General features: G+C 49.4%; 1 protein-coding gene across 5 annotated transcripts in view; it reads left to right on the forward strand.

Annotated features, from left to right (window-relative positions):
• SDK1 (sidekick cell adhesion molecule 1) overlaps positions 1-16,160 on the forward strand; it is a 728,747-nt gene that overhangs the window by 417,940 nt on the left and 294,647 nt on the right. The gene's annotated exons all lie outside the window — the stretch shown is intronic.

Genomic DNA, 16,160 nt, shown 5'->3' on the forward strand with positions numbered 1-16,160 from the left:
ACCCCGCCCCCCACCATCAGCGACTTCACTTTGCTCAGTTTCACTTAACGTGAGGTCAGTCGTGGTCTGAAAATATTAAATGGAAAATTCTGGAAATAAATAATTCATCGGTTTTAAATTGCACACCCTGCTGAGTAGAGAGGCACAATCTCATGCTGTCCTACTCTGTCGCGCCCGGGCCGTGGATCACTCCTTTGTCCGGCGTCCCCTGACTGCTGGTCCCTTGTGGCCATCTGGATCATCAAATCAGCTGTCGTGGCGTCCCAGTGTTTGTGGGCGTCACGCTCATCTTAATAGTCGCTCCACAGTGCAAAGGCAGTCATGCTGGCAGTTTGTATATTCTCTCACCGTGCCTAATTTACAAAGTAAACTTTATCATAGATATGTCTGTATAGGAAAAACCATTGTGTGTGTGTGGTGGGGGGGCTGGGTATTAATACTGTCCCCAGTTTCAGACATGCAGGTAACATCTCCCCCGTGGATAAGGGAAGAGCACGGTGTGGGTATGCTAGCTTGAGCTTTCACAGTGGCACAAAGAGCCACTGTGATTCTGGAGCCTCCTGCTTAGGTTTGAATCTTAGCTCCACCCTCACTCACTGTGTGACTTTGTACAAGTTATCGTTCTTCTTGCTGAGTCAGTACGTTGTGTCTGATTCTCTGTGACCCCATGGACTGCAGCACAGCAGGCTTCCCTTCACTGTCTTCCAGACTTTGCTCGAGGTCCAGCCATCTCATCCCCTGTCACCCCCTTCTCCTCCTGCTTTCAGGAGGAGCGTCAGTGTGCTCCCAGCATCAGGGTCTTTTCCAATGAGTTGGCTCTTCACATCAGGTGGCCAGAATACTGGGGCTTCAACATCCGTCCTTCCAGCAAATACTCAGGGCTGGTTTCCTTTAGGACTGGCTGGTTTGATTTCATCTCTGTCCAAGGTCTTTGCCTCAGTTTCCAATAATAGTGCCTAGCTCCCAAGGTGTTGCAGGGATTGTTTGGTAGCTGTAAACTGTAAAGTTGAACAGTGCCGGTCTCTAATAAACATCATGTCAGTACTTTTTAAACAGAAACACCTGGACTGTGGCTCGTGCCATTTGTGACCGAGCTGGTGAGCAAAGCCAGGCTTTAGTTGAGCAGAAACAAGGCTGTGAAATCCAGTCACAGTTAGTGGGACTACAGCTGGTGAAATAGGAGTCCGGAAGCAGACTGAACCCCTGGGAACGGGTTTGAATGATGGAGGTGCCAGAGCTCCAGATGCTGGAAGGGAGCTATCGCAGAAACCATGTCACATGGAGTGAGCTATGGCACAGACACGAGGGGGGCTGACTCGGCGGCAGCTGCTTGTTCCAAAGCTCCCCCAGGCCCATTGGTCAGGGGCCCAAAGCGGCAGAACCTTCCAGATCCTACTAACGGGGAATGGCTGCGGGTGTGACTCCTGCCTGGTCTTCACCCCTTCAGGACCCAGCCCAAAGCTGAGTGGGACGGTGCCGGAAGCTCCCCCAGGGAGGGAGCGGGAACCTGGGGAAGGTGGGGGCTCACGTCCAGCACCCTCTTCGCTGAGGGAAGTCTCCAGTCCTCTGTCTTTGAAAGGGGATCAATTCTGAACTAGACCTTGATCAGGGGGGGTGAGTTCAGGATGTGCTCTGGGGACGCAGTTCAAGCCGGGAGCCTTTGGCCACACAGGGAACAAAGCTTTCAGATCCCTGGCATTGCTTGGAATCCAGCACGGACCCCAGACCAGGGTCCACGGTGTCCTGGACGCCCACGCCCACCCCCTAGTGGCCACACCCTGACCTGCAGCTGCCTGCTGGTGTGGGCCTCCTGCTCGTCTCAGCCAGAGGCAGAGCCACCCGTGCGGCCTGCACAAGTGCTTATGCCTTCCTTTCCTGAATTCTTTTTCCTCCCTTCTTCAGTCATTTCTAGTGAACTCTGGAATTAATTTTTAAATTTCCCCAAAATGTCTGTTCTTGAAGGCATGCAAGGTATCTTATATATCTTTATATTCACTGTACCCCTGCCAAGCAAGCTCTGCAAAGAATTGACCTTTATTAGCTGACAAATAAACAGATCACACAGAACAGGACTTTTATGCTGTCACTTTCTTTCTCACTGAAGCTGTCTCATCATGGACCTGAATATCTCTACTCTCTCTCCCAGTCATCCACCCACCCACCCGCCCATCCATCCACCCACCCGCCTGCCCATCCATCCACCCACCCGCCTATCCATCCACCCACCTGCCCATCCATTCTTCCATCCACCCATCCACCCATCCACCCACCTGCCCATCCACCCATCCACCCATCCATCCACCCACCCACCCATCCATCCATCCACCCGCCTGCCCATCCACCCATCCACCCATCCACCCACCTGCCCATCCACCCATCCACCCATCCATCCACCCACCCACCCATCCATCCATCCACCCGCCTGCCCATCCACCCATCCACCCACCTGCCCATCCACCCATCCACCCATCCATCCACCCACCCACCCATCCATCCATCCACCCGCCTGCCCATCCACCCATCCATCCACCCGCCCATCCATCCACCCGCCTGCCCATCCATTCTTCCATCCATCCATCCACCCACCATCCACCCATCCACCCATCCATCCACCCACCCACCCATCCATCCATCCACCCGCCTGCCCATCCACCCATCCATCCACCCGCCCATCCATCCACCCGCCTGCCCATCCATTCTTTCATCCATCCATCCACCCACCATCCACCCATCCACCCACCCGTGCACCACCCGCGCTCCGTGGTCCCCTGGGCACCCACTGTAAAAGCTCATTTACTTAACGTCAGTGCCATTGCTGGCTCTTCCCCAGGCTCATTCTCTGCAGCTTCTAACACACACACCAGCCTAGCTTTTAACATAGAGAGCTTAATGAATACATGTTATTTGTGGCTTCAACACAATGAAATGTTAACATTGCACTAACTCAACGTTTTTTTTTAACATGGGAAAGAAAAAGATTCATTTCACAGTGATACACAGAATTGTATGGGTGTTTGAAAAAAAAAAAGGTCAAAGGATTCCAGAATCCTCCAAATGGGACGATGATAAAATTGTCACTGAGAAGAGTGTCGTGCTGTTATGAAAAATATCTACCCAAATGTCCCTTTTTAAAGAGTTACTGGAACATGTAGGGGTTATAAGTTCAGTATTTTAGTCTGTTTCTGTAAAAGACAAGTAACACATTTCTAAATTTGAAGGCAACCCCTCCACTATTACAAGATCCTGTAAATGATTCATTTACTTAGCTTTAAAGCATATTTTCTTGTATCCCTCTGAAAAGACATGGTCATCATTAATCATCAGCAGCACATAAAATATATTTTTTAATGGACAGAAAAGCTGTTTGTAATTGAAGATCTCCCTGCTCCATAAAGAAAAGGCCGCCCAGCCACTGGCATGACCAGCCCTGAACATCCCACACAGCGGTGGTCACGTGAGGTGGTAAGGGGTTCCTGGACTGCAGATCGTCTTCCGGTCCCTCTCCCGGTGCTGACTTTAGCCAGAGCCTGGAGCCTCTGTCCTTGCAGCTCCTACATCCTTCGAGTCTGTCAGTTCTACGGCTGTTGTCAGCAACTTGTTTTTTCTTTAGATTTGGGAAGCTATAAATTGCATCTTTTCTAACCTTCCACTCCTCTGCCACTTAGCTATTGGAAGTGAGATTTAAAGAATAAATGGGGTGTCAGCTTTCAGAACACCGAGTCTTTAATGGCCGTGCAGTGCAGCTCTGCTGGAATCGCAGGAAGGGAGTGGGCTGAGCCTGGGTTGGGGGTGAGGGGTGGGGAACAGTGTTTTGCACAGTTGCAGTCACCTTGGAAAACATACCCAGGCCTGCCTGAGCCTGATTAGGACTGCCCCCCCACCCCTTAAAAGGGGCAGCAGGGCCCTCCCTGCCCTCTTCCTGCGGAGCCTCCACTCCTCTGCTTCTGAAGCCCTCCTGCTCCGAGGGTGTCCTCCAAGCCCTTTGTTTGGGGGCGCCCCCAACTTAGCACAAGCCCGTCTGTCTGGATTTTAATAAACACGCCGTCTTTATAAAATTACTCTAATATGTTCGCTGAGTTCATCTGACATCTTACAATTTTTGCCTCCTTTTTTTAAAAAAAAATATAAATAATTGTATATGGACAAAAACAGTTTGCAAGGGAGCATCCTGAACACCTGACCCGCCCGGCTCACAGCCAAGGGCGAGGAGCACTGTCCGAGCCCGCGCCAGCCCTCCCTGCTTCTCCAGCCCTTAAGCTGCAGGCAGCATCCTGGATCTTGTATTTCATGTTCCTATTTTAGCTGCTGCTGCATTTTTATTTTAGTGTGATTTTTCCAAAAAGAAAATTTAATATATCAAATGTATCTCAGTTCAGTTGGGAATTTTAAAAATAAAGGCTGAGTTATCAAAGCAAGAAAATAACGCCCGACGGGGGACCAGCTTTGGGGACACCCAGCACACCTGCACGCCCACCCATATCTCAGAAGCGGACGGCATCCTCTCCCTGCTTGGCCGGCCTGGAAGGCATCTGCCTGAGATCTTCTGTCTGTTGCCTGCATGAATTCTTGGCCGCTAAACTTGTCCTTTAAACAAAGATTAATGGGCTTCCTATAAAAGGTTATGATAGATGTTCCTGTTGCCATCACTGTTAGACCGTTAGGGTTGAACCCTGCCAGGGACTCTGCCGGGTGCCCTGCGTGTGTTCCCTTTCCTCCCTGCCACGGCCATCCTGTGGGGCGTCCTCACTCCTCTCCTCGCATGGTTGGTGGAGCTGCCGTTAGGTCAGGCAGCTTGTCCAAGGCTGGCGGCATCGCCAACTGCCTCCAGCATCGCCAGCCGCGCGGTGCCCTCCCGGCACACGAGATGGGGCTTAGCAGCCGGGACTCAGCCGGCTCAGGCCTCTGTCGTCCTTCAGTGGACAGCGTGCTCTGACTGTGATTACTTTTTTTCCCCCCGTTCAGGAGTGTTGGGTATATGTGTCTTATAAACTGATGCCATCTCATATGCCAGGCCAAACAAGACTTGACTATCCATGTACAGTTGGCACCTCCCTTGGTGCTGCTTGAAGGGGTCATGTCAAGGCTTATAGATCATTGTGTGAGTTTATGACAGAGGGGGAATTCGAGGGCCTAGAAACAAATGCACAGCGCCCAGAACGCCGTCAGAAATGGGACCTGAGAGGAGTATGGGGTCTGCACACAGCAAGAGGAGGAGGACGGCTGACTGGGGACGTCTTCCTTGTGTCCCTCCCCGGAGCTGGCGTTCTCTCCCCTCCTCTTAGTTATCACGAAAAGTTGTTGCCGTTCAGTCACTAAGTCGTGTCCGACTCCTTGCGACCCCATGGACTGCAGCTCGCCAGGCCTCCCTGTCCTTCACCAGCTGCTGGAGTTTACTCAGACTCATGTCCATTGAGTCAATGATGCCATCCAACCATCTCATCCTCTGCCGTCCCCTTCTCCTCCCGCCTTCTATCTTTCCCAGCATCAAGGTCTTTTCCAATGAGTCAGTTCTTTGCATCAGGTGGCCAAAGTATTGGAGCTTCAACTTTAGCATCAGTCCTTCCAATGAATATTCAGAGTTGACTGTTTTGAACTCCATGAGAAGTTAAATTACATTAAATTGGAAAGTGACGCTAATATGTTACAACCCATCATATTAGATTGAGAGCCGAAATCGAACCACACACGTGTCTTTTCTGAAGCATCGCTCTGTCAAGGAGTCCGTGCTGTCCCCGTGCGAGGCAGTTACAGGGTGAAGTCACAAGAGTGGTGTGTACCCCTCTGTGTTCTTCCTTGAGTCAGGTAGTGAAATCTGTGAGGCTGACTGATCATACTCGGAATAGTATCAGCAAGGACGATAAATCTAACTGTAGATGTCATAAAATGTGTTTCTGGGAAGGTGATGATTCACGATCACATACACACACAGACATCACAAGAGAGCTAAGAAATAGAAGTCATAACCCCTGGCTCTAAAAATCATGGACTTTCCCTGAACTCAACCAGCCTTTCTCTGGAAACCAGTAAAATGGAGCTTGACAACTGTGTGCCCTCTTCCTTCCTTCTCCGCTTCTCTTGATTTTCTTGGAGGTGTAAGTTCTGCTTCTTGTGATGTTTTGGAGATGAAATTAAAAAAAAAAAAGATTAAAGGAATAAAAAACAGTTCTGTAAAATGAAAAGGAGGTTCGAGTGTGTATAGGCTCATAACGGGAAAACTAATGAGGTCTTTAAGTATGAGTGAATGGGATGCCTGAAGAGTTTATGCTCCAGAGCCCACAGATGGCCAAACGGAAGAGGCTTGAATAGAGAGGGAGAGGCTTTCTTGGCCAAGAAAGAGAATTTCTTAATCAAGAAGGTAACAAAACGTAGAGGTGGGTCTCCTGTGTGCAGACTGCTCTCCCTCCCCGCCTCCCCGCAGAAGCAAAGCTCCCTCCAAAGATGCTGTGCCTTTCTGCCTCCCGTCCTGGGCGGTGCGGGCCCCCCTCATCCCTGTCTCCTCCTTCCGTGGGCCCCACCCGCTGTGACCGTCCCAGGTGCAACCACTTCTCACTGCCTCCCCATGACCACCACGGTCTCCTGGTGACCACTGGGGCCCAGGCGCTTGGGCTCAGCTGTGCCCCTCTGACCCTGATACAGACACTGCTGCTGCTGCTGCTGCTGCGTCACTTCAGTCGTGTCCGACTCTGTGTGACCCCATAGACGGAAGCCCACCAGGCTCCCCCGTCCCTGGGATTCTCCAGGCAAGAACACTGGCATGGGTTGCCATTTCCTTCTCCAATGTGTGAAAGTGAAAAGTGAAAGTGAAGTCGCTCAGTCGTGTCCGACCCTTAGCGACCCCACGGACTGCAGCCCACCAGGCTCCTCCATCCATGGGGTTTTCCAGGCAAGAGTACTGGAGCGGGGCGCCATTGCCTTCTCCGATACAGACACTACTCACTGCTTTCGCTTGTTTTTGTTTGACTGTTGACAATGCCGAGCTTTTTTCAAATACGCATTCTTCCGTTTTCGTTCTTAAACGAATTTTATGTTTGTTTTGTACGTTTGGGCAGTTTGCCTTTCAGTCTTCTTGATTTTTTGGTATAACATTCTAAACGTTGTGTAGTCCAGTCAGTGCCCCTCTTCTGCTCCGGGAGCCCATCCAGGATCCTGCATTTCGGGATTTACCTGTCACATCGCCTTAATTTCCTGCAGCCTATGACAGTTTCTCCGTCTTTCCTTCTCTTTCGTGACTTTTACACCCTTCAAGAGCACTGATTACTTGCTTTTCAAAGTGTCCCCAAATTTCAGCTTGCCTGATGTTTTCTCATAATTAGGTTGGAGGTATTTGTCCAGTTGCTCAGTCGTGTCTGACTCTTTACAACCCCATGGACTGCAGCACACCAGACTTTCTTGTCCTTCATCGTCTCCCGGAGCTGCTCAAACTCATGTGCATTGAGTCCGTGATGCCATCCAGCCATCTCATCCTCTGTCGTCCCCTTCTCCTCCTACCCTCAGTCTTTCCCAGCATCAGGGCTTTTCCAGGGAGTCAGCTCTTCACATCCGGTGGCCAAAGTATTGGGACTTCAGCTTCAGGATCAGCCCTTCCAATGACTATTCATGGTTGATTCCCTTTAGAATTGACTGGTTTGATCTTATTGTCTAAGGGACTTTGAAGAGTCTTCTCCAACACCGCAGTTCAAAAGCATCAGTTCTTTGATGTACAGCCTTCTTTATGGTCTAACTCTCACATTCATACATGGCTACTGGAAAAACCATAGCTTTGACTAGATGAACCTTTCCTGGCAAAGTAATGTCTCTGCTTTTTAATATGCTATCTAGGTTTGTCATAGCTCTTCTTCCAAGGAGCAAACTTCTTTTAATCTCATGGCTGCAATCACCATCCACGGTGATTTGGGAGCCCTAGAAAATAAAGTCTGCCACCGTTTCCATTGTTCCCCATCTGTTTGCCATGAAGTGATGGGACTGGATGCCATCATCTTCATTTTCTGAATGTTGAGCTTTAAGCCACCTTTTTCACTGTCCTCTTGTACCTTCATCAAGGGGCTGTTTAGTTCCTCTTTGCTTTCTGCCATAAGGGTGGTGTAACTGCATATCTGAGGTTATTGATATTTCTCCTGGCAATCTTGATTCCAGCTTGTGCTTCATCCAGCCCAGCGTTCCTCATGATGTCCTCTGCATGCAAGTTAAATAAGCAGGATGACCATATACAGCCTTGACGTACTCCTTTCCCAATTTGGAACCAGTCTGTTGTTCCATGTCTGGTGCTAACTCTTGCTTATTGACCTACATACAGGTTTCTCATGAGCATGACCTTGCCTACCCGAGCAAGGTTGGGGTTACAGGTCTGGGGATAAAGGACCAGGGAGGTGAACTTCTCTTCACCTGGCCATGCCTCGTGACGTCAGCATCGGTCATTACTGGTGACACTCGTCTCGGTCAGCAGCTTAAGATGGTGTCAGAGAGTCCATCCACTGAGAAGTTAGACTCGGCAGAGCTGTCGTCAGAGTTCTTGGCTGTCCTTGAGCTACGACCTTTAAGTTTCTTTTTGTGTCAACTGATCCCTTTGTTCCTACCTAACTGAAATGTCCCAAATGCAGATGCTTGCATAATGAAATCACTTTACTGCTGTATCCCAAAGCACATGTAAAGTGGTCACACCAACCTGACAAATTTTGAGCAAAGGAAGGCAGACACGCAGAAGATAATATAAGACACATGACTATTTCATTTATGAGACATTATTATGTAATTAGCTATTTCACATAATAGGGTTTTTCTTTAATAGCTGAAAGTAATAATTTATTACCATAACCTTTTTTATTTTTACTTTGTGTTAGCTTTAATGAAAACTTTTTTAGAACGTGTCTACTTTTATTTTAGGGCTTAGGGCATGTAATTTATTCTCTTCTCAGTATCACTTCAAGGTTACAATTAAAAGCATTAACTCCTGTTCCCTGACCCTTAGAGTCTACTGAGTTGTTTAATCCTTCTTTGTAAAATGCAGTGACTGGCCTCAGCTCTGCATTTTGAGTTCTTGGAGCTGCATTTAAGTAGCTTTTTTATTCCCCTTGCAGACTGTAGGGGGACTGTCGGTATCCTCCTCGCTCAGCCCTGAGGCGCTGGTCACTGGGTTTGACCAGAGAAGGAAGGGTGACCTTGGAGCAGTAAACTGCGCGGCCTTGCCCTGAGACGGGCTCCTGAGTGAGGAGGTCTGGGAAGGCCCAGGGGCCAGGGCTGCCCCCATCACGCCTCCTGCCCTATCTCCCTGCTGTGTCTGCTGTGGCCTCCATGGCTTCCTCTGACGCCCAGGAACATCCCACACCTGTCCCGGCCCGGGCCCTGCGCACGTGGGGTCCACCGTCCAGATCCTCTGACCTGTTTTATTGTTCCGTCCTCAAACCCCAACTTGTATCTCCCTTGGAAACTCTGGCTGTAACTCTCCGCTGACCAACTGGTGAGTTCCAGCAGAATAAAACAGCGTGTTGGTTTTAGTTTCCAAGTGGTTGTCTTCCCGTAGAATGAGTTGGGAGTGTTCCTTCTTTTTCTTTTCTCTGGCATAGGTTTTCCCCGCTTTGTAAAATTTTTTATTTTGAAAGAACTATACACTTGGAGGCGGTTGCAAAATCGCTCAGAGGCCCCGTGCACCTTTCACCCATCGGGTGTGTTTGCCGTGGCTGTGGTGCGTGGTCAGAACCGGGAGACTGGCCGTGGTGCGCGGTGAGTGTCACTCTGTGTCCTGCACTCACGGGTTTGGTTGCGAGTAGCCACCTCTGCCGTCGAGGCGCAGAACTGCTCCCTCACCACAAAGGTCTCCCTAGTGCTGTCCCCTGAGAGTTCACCTGCCGCCCGCCACTCACCCATCCTCCCTTGCTACAGTTTCGCTTTTATGGAATGTCATATAAGTGGAACCATACAGGCTGTGACCTTTAGAGACTGGCTTGTTCACTCAGCGTAGCGCCCTTGAGATCCAGCCAAGTTGTGTGTATTAGTCGGTAATCCTTTCTATGGCTGTGTAGTTTCCCTTAGTATGGCAGTAGATTGTTTAACTTCACCTGTTGAGAGATACTCGGGTTGTTCTCAGAATTTGGCTATTCCAAATAAAGCTACTGTGAACATTTGTACACAGGTTTTTGTGTGAACTTAAAAAGTTTCATTCCCTAGGGAAAATGTCCAGGGGTCTAATTGCTGGGTCAAACGGTAAGTATATTTGTGTGTAGCTTTTTTAAGAAACTGACAACCAGTTTTCCAGAGTGGCTGTACCATTTTACCTTCCCACCTGCAATAAAAGGAAGATGCAATTTCTCTTCATTACCATTTTCGGATTTTAGCTGTTTTGATCAGTGTGTATTAATATCTCACCATGGTCTTAATTTACATTTCCTTAATGGCGAGTGATGTTAAATATCTCTTTGTGTGCTCATTTGCCATCTGTATCCCCCCTTCAGTGAGATGCCACTTCATGCCCTTTGCCGATTTTCTAGTTGGATTGTTTAGTTTGTTTTTCTTTTTCTTTGTACTGCTATAGATTTTTGAGAGTTCTTTATATATTCTAGATATATATCCTTTGTCAAATTTATGATTTACAGATTTTTTTCCAAATCTATAATATGTTTGTTTTTTGTAGGGTTTTTCATAGAACAAAAGTTTTAAATTTTGATGGTCTAGTTTATTGATTTTTTCTCTTTGCTTTCAATGTCATGTCTAAGAAGTCTGCCTCAAGCCCTAGGTCCCAAAGAATTTCTCCTGAAATGTCTTCCAGAAATTTTATAGTTTTAATTTTACATATAATTTCTGACATATTATGAGTTAATTTTCATATAAGATGCGTGGGGGTTCAGTTCAGTTCAGTTCAGTCTCTCAGTCATATCCGACTCTTTGCTACCCCATGAATCACAGCACGCCAGGACTCCCTGTCCATCACCAACTCCCGGAGTTCATTCAAACTCATGTCCATCGAGTCGGTGATGGCATCCAGCCATCTCATTCTCTGTCGTCCCCTTCTCCTCCTGCCCCCAATCCCTCCCAGCATCAGAGTCTTTTCCAGTGAGTCAGCTCGTCGCATGAGGTGGCCAAAGTATTGGAGTTTCAGCTTTAGCATCAGTCCAATGAACTCCCAGGATTGATCTCCTTTAGAATGGACTGGTTGGATCTCCTTGCAGTCCAAGGGACTCTCAAGAGTCTTCTCCAGCACCACAGTTCAAAAGCATCAATTCTTCGGCGATCAGCTTTCTTCACAGGCCAACTCTCACATCCATACACAGTATCAAAAGGCATGGGGGTCAGATCACAGTTAATTTTCCTTTTCCTTTCGTTGTTGTTGTTGAATCAGTCGCGTCTGACTCTGTGACCCTGTGGACTGCAGCACACCAGGCTTCCCTGTCCTTCACTGTCTCCTGGAGTTTGCTCGAACTCATGTCCATGGAGTCAGTGATGCCATCCAACCATCTCATCCTGCGTCGCCCCCTTCTCCTCCTGCCCTCGGTCTTCCCCAGCATCAGGGTCTTTCCCAGTGAGTCAGCTTTTCATCTCAGGTGGTCAAAGTATTGGAGCTTCAGCTTCAGTCCTTCCAATGAATATTCAGTGCTGATTTCCTTCGGTATTGACTGGTTTGCTCTCCTTGCAGTTGAAGGGACTCTCAAGAGTCTTCCCCAGCACTGCAGTACTTTCCCCTAGGAATGTTCAATTGCCCAACCCCATTTGTTGAAAAGACTCTCCTTCCTCCGTTGAACTGCATTGTCACCTTTGTCAAGAGTCAGTTGGCTGGACCTGTGTCAGTGTATTTCTGGGTTCTCTAGTGTATTCTGTTGATTGAAGTGTCTGTTCATCTGTCAGCCCCACTGTTCCGATAACTGTGTTATGTAGTAAATCTTAGCATCGGGTAGAGTAATTCTTCCTACGTTTTAAAAATTGTTTTAACCATTCTAATTTCTTAATCTTCCATATTAATTTTAGAAATATCTTTCCTATATCTCCAAAACTATTTCTGGGATTTTGATAGAAATTACATTAAACCTATAGACCTATTTGGAGAGCACTAACATTTTTACTTTTTCAGTCTATGAACTCAGTATGTCTTTTCATTAATTTAGAACTTTGTTTTGTTTCTTCAGTGTTTGTGGAGTTCTTTACATAGGAATCCTGTATATGTTTTCATTTTCACATGAGTATTTCTGTTGAGCAGTTATAAGTGGTGTTGAATTTTTAATTTTGATTTTTGTGTGTTTGTTGCTGTTATACAGAAATATAATTGGTTTTTGTATGCTTATCTCATATCCTGAAGCCTTTGCAGAACTCACTTATTAATTCCACGAGTTGTTTTTGTATTTGTTTTCTGTAGATTTCTGGGTATTTTCCATGCAGACTGTCTGCAGATTGAGGCAGCTTATGTCTTCTTTTCTGATTTTTGTGCAGTCTTATTTGTTGTGTTAATATTTCTTTATTTATCTATGACCGTGCTGCATCTTCATGCATGCCGTCTTATTGATGTCAAATCGTGCCCTTTTAAGGCAGTGAAAGCTTCTTGGGGTTGATTCCCGAGTCCTTTCCATACGACCTTGTCTTTGGTTGTTTTTCCCCGTGTGATACCAGATGTTCAAGGCTCATCTTGTACGTTTCCTGCCCCAGATCCATCATTAATCATTTCTCCAGAAGGCCCTGGTTCCCTTTTGTGGGAGCAGCATTTAGGGACCAGAGTCTGGCATTAGGGATTGGAGCCAGCACTTGAAGCCGTTGCAATAGCCACGCCCGACCTCAGCCCCTGCTGCAGTGTGGAGCCCGATAAACCCTCCTCTCTGCCCTCACCTTCCAATACAGGCCCGCGCTTATTTGTCAGACGAGTAAGTAGAGGAATGAGTGAGTGGATGAACACGCGAAGGAATCACATGTCGTGCAGTCCCTACTCGATGGCCGAGCAGAAAGGATAGCACAGCCGTCCAAAAAAGACGCGCTGTCAGAGCAGCTGAGATCACTACCGGCCTCTCCAGAAATTACAAACGGGCGGAGCGCAGCTTCACTTCCCATCCATCCTCCCCCTGCGCCCCTGTCTGCGGCCGGCCTCTTCCCCCGCCCTCCCCTCTGGGTCAGTCCTGGATTTCGGGTTCTCTTCTCAGTGTGAAGCCCTCAGGCCCTGCGCCTCCTCCGGGTCTCTGCTGTTACCCCAGACGGCTCAAGAGGACCCTGAAGTAAAGGCTCAGGGAGATCATAAATGCTTTTGATTAAAAATCTTCCCTTTTATTCTCATCACAAATAAATGATAAATGCTGCCAACATTCTGTCAGAGGAAGCTCTGAATCAGTCTTGCCATAAATTTGAATTTGTGTGATAATGGGAAGTGTGTTGAATATTTTACAGTGCCAGGCCCAATGCTTAGCATACACACACACACACACACACACACACACTTTAAACTCACTTTATTCAATGTACATAACAACCCTGTGAGCTGGGTAGGGAATCTCTCATTTCAGAAGTGAAAAAACTAGAGTCCAGAAAACTGAAATTTTTCTATGGTTGCTGTAACATATTACCACAAACCTAGTGTCTTAACAGGGCTTCCCTGGTGGCTCAGATGGTAAAGAGTCCGCCTGTAATGCAGGAGAGTTGGTTTTGATTCCTGGGTCAGGAAGATCCCCTGGAGAAGGGAATGAAGGTTTACTGTCTTACAGCTCTGGGGGTCAGAAGGTTGAAATTGGCCTCACTGGCTAAAATCAAGCTGTCAGTAGGGCTGTGTTCTCTGGAAGGTCCTGGGCTTTTCTGGGGCACCTGCATTCCATGCTGTGGCCCCTCCTCCATATTCAGAGTCCCTCGCATCGCACCTCCAGACGTCTACCTGGCTCGGTCGCTCCCGACTCCTTTCACTTTTAAGATGCCATGTGATTACTTGGACTCATCCGGAGACTCCACCATCATCTCCCTGTGTCAAGATTCTTAACTTAGTTGCATCTGCAAAGTCCGTTTGCCATGCGAGGAAACGTGTTTAAAGGTTCTGGGGTTAGGACATGGCCATCTTTGAAGGTTCACACAGCAAACGCGTGGTGCAGGTGGGCTGCGTGTTCACCTCTTCTTAGCTCTCCTCCCAGCAAAGGTGCCCTCTCCCTCGGGAAACCCCAGAGGTCTCCACCTTTGTGGCACTCTGTGAGGGTTGGCTGTGGCCTTCCATCGTGCTCGAAGCTTGGGCCTGATTCATTGAATCACTCTGGGCCAGGGTGCCAGTCACACAGGGCTTGTGGCGAACCTGGGAGACCTTTGAGGACTGTGGCCAGGGGCCAGGAGCAAATGCATCCCCACCTAAGGATCACCAGCGCGGCTCTCTGGGAGACGAATGGAGGCAGTTACTTTGCACGCTGTCGTCTTGTGTTTGTCATGGAAATGAGCCACGTGATCAGTAACGGTGGCAAGAAGTGGAGGCAGCCAGGAGAAGTGGCTGTTGTCTTTTTTCTATTTCTATGTACTCTCCTCCTTTTTATTTTCATTGGGGTGTCTAGGCACTGTGAGTGATATCAGCTAAAGACGCGCACTGCCTGCATCTCACAGGTGTGTTGTCATGGTTCGTAATGTCTCCAGTTCACTTAGACTTTCCCACAATGGCCCTCTTTACATTATTTATGGCTAGACCTTGGGCAGATCACCATTTACCCAGACAAGTCTGAAGTCACCGGCTCATTTTCTCATTTTAGATGCATTCGAATGCCCCAAACAAAGGCTATTTAAGCTTTTCTGGGGAGGGTCCAAAGTTGGTAGTTCTTGAGAAAAAACATTCCCTCTCTCCAAGGGAAAGAGAGTTTTCACGAATTGTCATGACCCGTCTGGGCCCCCTACCCCTGCCTTTTGTTTCCAGGGCTGACGGCTATGACCCAGAGGACACGGGACCTTCCGCAACCATGACCGAGAAGGCCTGGCCTTAGGGCTCTACCAGGATAGGAAAGGGGGCCCCACCTCTCCAGCCTACACTCCTCAGGGGCGTGGGGCTCCCTCGGGGGCCCAGAGCATCACGGAACCGCCGTCCTCCCGGTGGATATGGGTGCCAGGATGGCCTCGTGTCCAGCGGTCACAGCTCCACTCCATCACCACGTCACTGCTTCCACCAGGACCACCGTATGCCAGGCGCCCACTTAGCCACCGTGGGAGCAGACAGGAGCCCTAGAGGGTGGGGTGGGGATTAGAGGAGCGAAGACATAGAGCAAGCGAGAGCGGCCCAGGACGCGATAGTGAGACGCCCTGGACAGCGCTTTGCCCCAGGACCGAAGCTGGCCTCCCGGTCTGGGCGGAGGGCGGGTGGCGTAGCCTGGGGTGGGGGCCTTGAGCAAGGACTGCATCGGGGTGGGGAGCTGGAGGGCCCCCTCCAGCTGGCTTAGAGCCTTGGCTCTTCCCTTTTCTTTGGAAAAGCTATTTCACCCCTCGGAGCCTCAGTTTCCGCCTGGAACATGGGAGTCATAACCAGTCTGGAGTGTGGGGTGTGTGCCAGCTGTGGTGCTAGGTGCTTTTAGACCTAATCTCACTTGTCCCTCCCACCTACACTGGGAAGTGGGCCCCTTTATTATGCCCATCAGCAGAGGCGGTTTCAGGATTGTGCCGCCGCCCAGCAGGCGGGAAGCTTGCTCAGTGCCACAGGGGTATCAGAGGAGCCCCCCTGTGCACCCACACCCAGGCTGCTCGCCCCCGGAGGCCAGAAGGATGAGGGAGACGGTGCCTGCAGCCTCAGCCCCGGGCAGGCCCATGGCAGGCGCCCAGAGTGGGAGATGCAAGGGGGCTTCTTGCTCCTTTGGAGACCTGCAGGCACCCAGGGAGAGGGACAAACAGGGTGATGACTCGGGGGTCAGCCCTCAGGGGCACTGTTCAGACAACCAGGCTTGTCCCTGCTGAGACCAGACACAGAGCACCCTGTCAGAGCTCTGAGGATGCCAGCGTCCATCTCCCCACTGTGGCTGCCAGGTCAGCTGGTTCCCTGACGGCACCTGTGGACCCACTCCAGCCCCACGGCCCCCACCGTCCTGCGAAGGGGCACTGTGACCTTTCCAGAGAATTTGGTGTAGGGGCCCAGGGTGTTAGGTAACTCCCGACCTTGTTTATAAATTAGTTACTCTCTGTTGAAGGTTTCCCACTTCCCTGCATGTGTCGGAGCCTGTGTGTAAGCACAGATGGCTCGTGGGCCCCTGAGAAGG

Source organism: Moschus berezovskii, chromosome 27, assembly GCF_049115385.1.
Source record: "Moschus berezovskii isolate FMDL1 chromosome 27, NW_MosBer_1.0, whole genome shotgun sequence".
Classification (NCBI taxonomy): Eukaryota; Metazoa; Chordata; class Mammalia; order Artiodactyla; family Moschidae; genus Moschus; species Moschus berezovskii.